This window comes from Tupaia chinensis, unplaced genomic scaffold (genome assembly GCF_000334495.1).
Source record: "Tupaia chinensis unplaced genomic scaffold, TupChi_1.0 Scaffold000088_1, whole genome shotgun sequence".
Classification (NCBI taxonomy): domain Eukaryota; kingdom Metazoa; phylum Chordata; class Mammalia; order Scandentia; family Tupaiidae; genus Tupaia; species Tupaia belangeri.
Window position 1 is genome coordinate 6,992,684 of NW_006159550.1, and position 6,771 is coordinate 6,999,454.

The window sequence follows — 6,771 nt, forward strand, 5'->3', positions numbered from 1 at the left end:
CCCCCTCGCCCGGCCTACCCAGCCCCGCCCGGCAGGAGGCGGGAATGGGTCCTGTGCCTGCGCAGACCTGAGCCCGCCCCAGCCACCGCCCGCCAAGGAGGCCGCTGCCTTCGCACCAAGGGCGTCCAGGCGTTCCCGCCCTGCCTCCTAAATGAGGACTAGAGCCCTGGCGTTCCAAGCCTCTCTGGCCGTCTCTCCGCCAGCCACCCCCACCCCTGCTTTAGTAGAAGAGGAACGGCTGCTTGGTCCTCTAAGAGGCGAGTCTGGTGGGCCCCTGGACACAACGGGCCAGTGACCAGTGACCACCATGGGCGCTGGAGGCCTTCGTCATCGGGAAAATAAGGCTGGCCTTTGTCCACAGACTGCGATGAGTTCCCAGTCCACGCCCGCGTCGTGCGCCCCCTGTAACTCCCATCTGACCGCGATTTAGAGCTGGTGGGGTGTGGGAAGTCCCTAGCTGGGTCCTTTCACAGATGAGAGAAGGGAGCCCTGGGCGAGGCGGACATCGTGCTCTGAGCTCAGGACCCTTCCCACCCCAGGGCCCGCTGTGTCTCGGCTGGTCTTTGCACAGTGGGTGCGCACGGGGGAGGCCCCTGGCTCGGTGCAGAGTTGCTGTGGATCCGTGGCCGTGCAGACGGTGGGCTCGGGTTTGTGACACGCTCCTGCTCATCCCCGCTGGCCTCCGTGGAACAGAGCCACCACTTCCTCCCAAGGGGGAGGTTGCCTCAGACATCCACCAACGCCCCATCTCGGCAGTCAGTCTGACCGCAGGAAGAATCCCCCAGTATCTTCAACTCCAGTTAGCACAGTGTAGATTACAGAGAGTGGAATTTGGGCCTGGGGTAGAGAGATACTGCTTGGGGTCCATCGGGACGGTGTGGCCTTAAGGTTTAGCCAAATCCTTTCACTCACGTTTGTTTGTTTGAGTTCTCTTTACCTTTTTGGAAAATCACGGACTCCTTTGAAAGTAAGAGTAAAGCTAACTCTAACTAGAAAAATGCTTTCCTAAAACAAACTGGTTAGCATAGGGTTTTGCGAGGTGCACCCCCACCAGCACCCAACCGCAGTGAACCCCCCTGTATTTGAGTTTACTCATCTGTGTAAGAGAAAGAATCAACCACTCTCCCTTCCCAGAGTTATTAAGATGGGCAGAAAAAATGGGAAGCGTCCTAAAATAGGTAACAGGACAGTGTCCAAGCATGCGGTGTATGGATTAGTATTAAACTCAGAATGCGCCATTCTGAACCTAAGTGACAGCCGCGTGAGTAGTCCCGAGTGCTGGGCGGAGGGGGCTGTGCCACGGGAGTGCCTTTCTCCCACAGCCGGAGAATGAGTCACTGCAAGTGCATGCAGCCGTTGTGCCTCTAGCCACAGCCCTGGGAGCCTCCTTATTTTAGTTTTTCCCCATAAATGCCTTGGCTAGATTCTAGGCAGGGCTAGAAGAGATAAAGTGCCTACCAGAAGGAGCTGGCCACTCAGACACAGCCCGGCTTCCCTCACGGCCGGTGTCCTTGTCTTCACCTTGATGTGGCAATGGTGCAGTAACAGCAAGGCCACAGCCTTAACTCAGGGAAGCACTTACTACGGGGCAAGGGCAGGGGCAGAGACCATGCTGACGCTGGACACATGGCCTGCTTCCTGGAGGACACGCCACAGTGAACCCTACTGGTCTCCTCCCGCCCTAACCCCTGGTGCTGTATTCTTTATATGCCAGAATGAGTATTCTCCTTTTAAAAATCACGCGCCCCAAGACCTGGTGGTTAAGGGATCCAGATCTCCCATGCCCGACTGCGTGGTTTGAATCCCAGACCTAGGAGCCTTGAAAAATATACTCCACGGGACCAGCAGTTAGCGTAATGGCTATGTCGTTGGACTCCCACGTAGTCGACCGCAGTTCGTGCCCCGGACCCGGTGGCTTAAAACTCACGCTGGGCGCATGTGCGTGCGTGCCCAAGATCCCAAGAGGAGAATGGAGGAGAAGGGATTGCGGCGTGGCCATCCCCTCTGGGGATGATTTCTTGCTTTGTCTCTCTGTCTCTCTCTGTCTGTCTGGCGAGCGCACGCGCCCTATAGCAAAAACCTCTCCAAAAAAAAGAAAAACATACTCCATGAGTGAGCGTGCTGGCCCAGAATCCCAACAGGAGGCTGGAGGGGAAGGGGTTGGAGATGGCCATCAGGAGGTGCCTTCTCACTCCCCCCTCTCTGTCTCTAGTGAGTGCATGTGCCCTATGGCCAACGTGTAAAACTAAATAAATAAGTAAATATTCCCAGTTCACACACAAAAAGCAGTACTAAAGCACAACCATGTACCCAGCACCTAGCTTAAAAGAACAATGTCCACATGGGGCGGAAGCCTCCCGTGTCCTTCCTAGCGCCATGACTTCCCCGGAGTGCGACTGCCTTGATTATGACGTTCGTCATTCCCGTGGAAGCGCGTAAGCTGTCTTGAGCCTGCGTGTAGACTCCGACCAACACGTGGTGTTAATACGACGTTGCGGCACGTGTGCTTCTGTCACTTTCTGTATCTTAGACAGGGCTTCACTGAGTAGCACGCTCTGTGAACAGGCCCCTCCAGTCTCCTTGTCGGATTAGGCACTCCCACTCGTGCCCGGCCTGTTTCCAGCCTTCCAGGCCAGGGATGTGAACCAAGGTTGCCATGTGGGACCTGGCTGCTCTTGAGCGGTGCGTTACCCCGAGCCAAGGGCTCCTGACCAGTGTCTTTATGAGATTTGTTCTCACCAATAGCTGTGTCTGCGTCTACGCTGCTCTTTTCTACTGTGGAAACATTCCTTAGGAGGGGCCTGCAGGTGGCACAGTGACAGGCACTGGACTCCCACATGGCCGACTGCAGTTTGAGTCCTGGACCTGAAGGCTTGAAACTCACACCAGACGTGTGTGCGTGTGTGTCCAAAAATCCCGAGAGGAGAATGGAGGAGAAGAGAGAAGAATGGAGGAGGTTGGGTGTGGCCATACCCCCAGGGGGAGATTTCTCACTTTCTCTCTCCATCTCTCCAGCAAGCACATGCACCCTATGGCAAAAAATCTCCCTCTAAAAAAAGACAAAAAATAATAATAAAAAAATTAGGCATCAATTGTCCTATCGATGCGCATTTAGGTTATCTCTAATTTTTCATTCCAAAGATCCCACGATTTCATGAATATTCCTGTCTCCTTACATGCACATGCAAAACTTTCCTAAAGTAAAATACCCATGAATTAATGGATCATTTTCATAAACATGTTTCACTATTACCCGACAACTGAAAATAAATTGCTCTTCAAAACAGCTGGAACAGGAATACTCCGAGCCACAGTCTCTGGGCATGCCTGCGGTTCTATTGACAGTCCCTCCCCAGCTGGAGACCTTTCCATCGGGCTGTTTTTGCTTGTATGTGTCTCTCATCACCAGTGAATGTGGGTGCGATTTTATGTCTATGGCCTTTCGGCCTCTGCGATTTTCCACCTTACATCCTGTGCCCACTTTTCTCTGTAGCAGTCTGTCTTCTTCTTACTGATTGGTAGGCATCGTGTCGTTTGTTTACTCTCTTCTGGAAAAAGAATTCCTGGACTGGCTTTTTGGCTTACGATGTGTTTTCCTAGTTCGGGGCTTGAGCTTTCTCTGCATGCTATGTAGACATAGGGAAATGTTTAATGCTAATATAATGAAAGATAACTTTTTCTCATTTTTTTTAAGTTTATTTACTCCCATGAGCAAGAGAGAGAGAGAGAGACAGCACCCCCATGAGGTCTCAATGCGTCTTCAGCGGCGGTGGCCATCCGCGGTCACGGGCAGGTGGGTGCCTAGCACACTCAGAAAGCTCTTCAGATGCAGACGGCCCCCTGCGTGGGTCTGTGTCAGCACTGCACCACTGTCTGGGCCCCAGCTTGCATTTTTCTTTTGCCTCAAGGATTCCTTCCAGGGCCAGACAGTGGTGCAGTGTTCGAATGCAAAGTTCTGTGTGACCCACGTGGGAAGGTTCTGGGTTTGCCTCCAGAACCCTCCCTGCTACGTCAGGTACCCGTGCACCTGTGACTGGGGCCGGCTGAAGTTGGGGGTGGGTTGTAGGTTCGAGACCTTGTTGGGTACTGTCTCCCCCATGCTCTCTCTTTTTTGTTCATGGAAAAAATAAACTAGAAGGGAGGGAGGGAGGAGGGAAGGAAGGAAGGAAATAATCCCCAGGGTCGGGCAATGGCACAGGATGGTGTATTTGGGCCCACATGAGAAAGATCCTGGGCTGTGTCCCAGGACCCCGTAAGCAGGCTGGGCTCATACGGCACCCCTCCGACACAGCCAGCCGAGACTGGGGTACAGCATGGCGATCCCACCAGGGTGCCTTCCCGTTACTGTCTCTCTCTCTCTCTCTCTTTCTCTCTCTCTCTCTCTCTGGTAGGAAAAAATAAATAAACTTAAAAAATTCTTTTATACTCTGAGGTCATGAAGATGTTCTGCATTTTTTCTGAATATTTTTGCACTGTGAACGTTCGTACTTTTATCTCTGTTTTCTTTTCTTTCTTTTATTTTTTTTAATTTGCTAGAAGACACATGCACTTGCCAGAGAGAGAGGACCGGGAAGAAGAGGGGAGGCACCGCCATGGGGAAGGTCACACCACGATCGCTTCTCTCAGGGTTCTGGGCACAGAGGCCTAAGAATCCAGAGTGTTTTTCTGGCCACTGGGTCCGAGACTTGAACTATGCAATTGGCCATGTGGGACCTAGCCCCTTAATCGCCATGCCACTGGCAGACCCGGTTTTATCTCCAATGACCTGGATTAAGGTTTTTACATGTGGACCACATGTGGTCACCGCGTGGCCCGCCTTCCCCGCTGACCTGCACTGTGTCCGACGTGCATGCGGACAAGGGTTTCTGTCGGAGTGCCTCTGCTCCGCGGCCGTTAGCTCTCGTTCAGCCCCAGTTCATTAGCACTGGCTTGATACGCTGACGTCTGGTAAGGTGGATTGAGGTGCACTTGCTTCATTTTCCTCCCTTGCTCTTCCACATAAATTTTAGGTTCAGATCTTCAAGCTCCACAAAAGAAAAAAAAAAAAAAGCTCAACAATTTAAATTCGAATCACATAGAAATTATGGCCTAAATTGGAGACAGCTGAGTTCTTTGTGACCGCAAACCCTCCCACTCATGAGCTGCACCCTCATTAATTTAGACCTTCTGTAATGTCTTCCATAAAGATCTTTAGCTGCTTTTGTTAAATTCATTCCTATGTGTCTTTGTTGTCGCTTTTATAAACGGTATCTTTTTGTTTGTTTGTTTGTCTTTACTATAGGGCACTCGCCAGAGAGAGAGAAATGGAGAGTGAGCCATCACATCCATGCCACAACTCCTCCTCCGATCTGCCCCTAGGATTTCTGGTGGGTGTGCACATACATCTTGCATGTTTTTTAAGCCTCTGGGTCCAGGACTTGAACATTGCAGTTGGCCATGTGGGATCTAGTAAATGACCTGGATTAAGGTTTTTACATGTGGACCACATGTGGTCACCGCGTGGCCCGCCTTCCCCGCTGACCTGCACTGTGTCCGACGTGCATGCGGACAAGGGTTTCTGTCGGAGTGCCTCTGCTCCGCGGCCGTTAGCTCTCGTTCAGCCCCAGTTCATTAGCACTGGCTTGATACGCTGACGTCTGGTAAGGTGGATTGAGGTGCACTTGCTTCATTTTCCTCCCTTGCTCTTCCACATAAATTTTAGGTTCAGATCTTCAAGCTCCACAAAAGAAAAAAAAAAAAAAGCTCAACAATTTAAATTCGAATCACATAGAAATTATGGCCTAAATTGGAGACAGCTGAGTTCTTTGTGACCGCAAACCCTCCCACTCATGAGCTGCACCCTCATTAATTTAGACCTTCTGTAATGTCTTCCATAAAGATCTTTAGCTGCTTTTGTTAAATTCATTCCTATGTGTCTTTGTTGTCGCTTTTATAAACGGTATCTTTTTGTTTGTTTGTTTGTCTTTACTATAGGGCACTCGCCAGAGAGAGAGAAATGGAGAGTGAGCCATCACATCCATGCCACAACTCCTCCTCCGATCTGCCCCTAGGATTTCTGGTGGGTGTGCACATACATCTTGCATGTTTTTTAAGCCTCTGGGTCCAGGACTTGAACATTGCAGTTGGCCATGTGGGATCTAGTACCTTAGCCACCACACCACCCACTGGCCCTATAAATGGTATCTTTTAAACTCTTACTGACATATAGAAACATAATAGACTATAGCAAAACTGCTAGACTGTCTTACTAGTTTTAGTGATTCATTTATAGAGAGGGGGCTTTTTAGAAAGTAATTACGCAAGGACCAGCAGTTAGCGTAATGGCTATGTCACTGGACGCCCACGTAGTCGCACGCGGTTTGTGTCCTGGCCCAAAACTCACGCCGGGCGCGTGTGCATGCATGCCCAAGATCCTGAGAGGAGAATGGAGGAGAAGGGATTGCGTCCCCTTTGGGGGGTGATTTCTCGCTTTCTGTCTCTCTGTCTCTCTCTGTCTGTCTGGTGAGCGCACACGCCCTATAGCAAAAAAAAAAAAAAAAAAAAGAAAACCTCTTAAAAAAAAAAAGTGATTACGCAGCTGCAGGCCCTTGTTTGGAGGCAGCTTGTGTTTTCCACTGCAATTAGAATAGGACCGACTGACACCCTTACCATACGCAGGAGGCCCTGTATTATTGGTCCCTGCCTGCCTCTCCTAATAAGCTAGAACACTCCTGCCTTCACAATAATCTCCCTTTTCTCTGGCTCCAGCCTCCAGCCTCAGGCCTTTTCTCT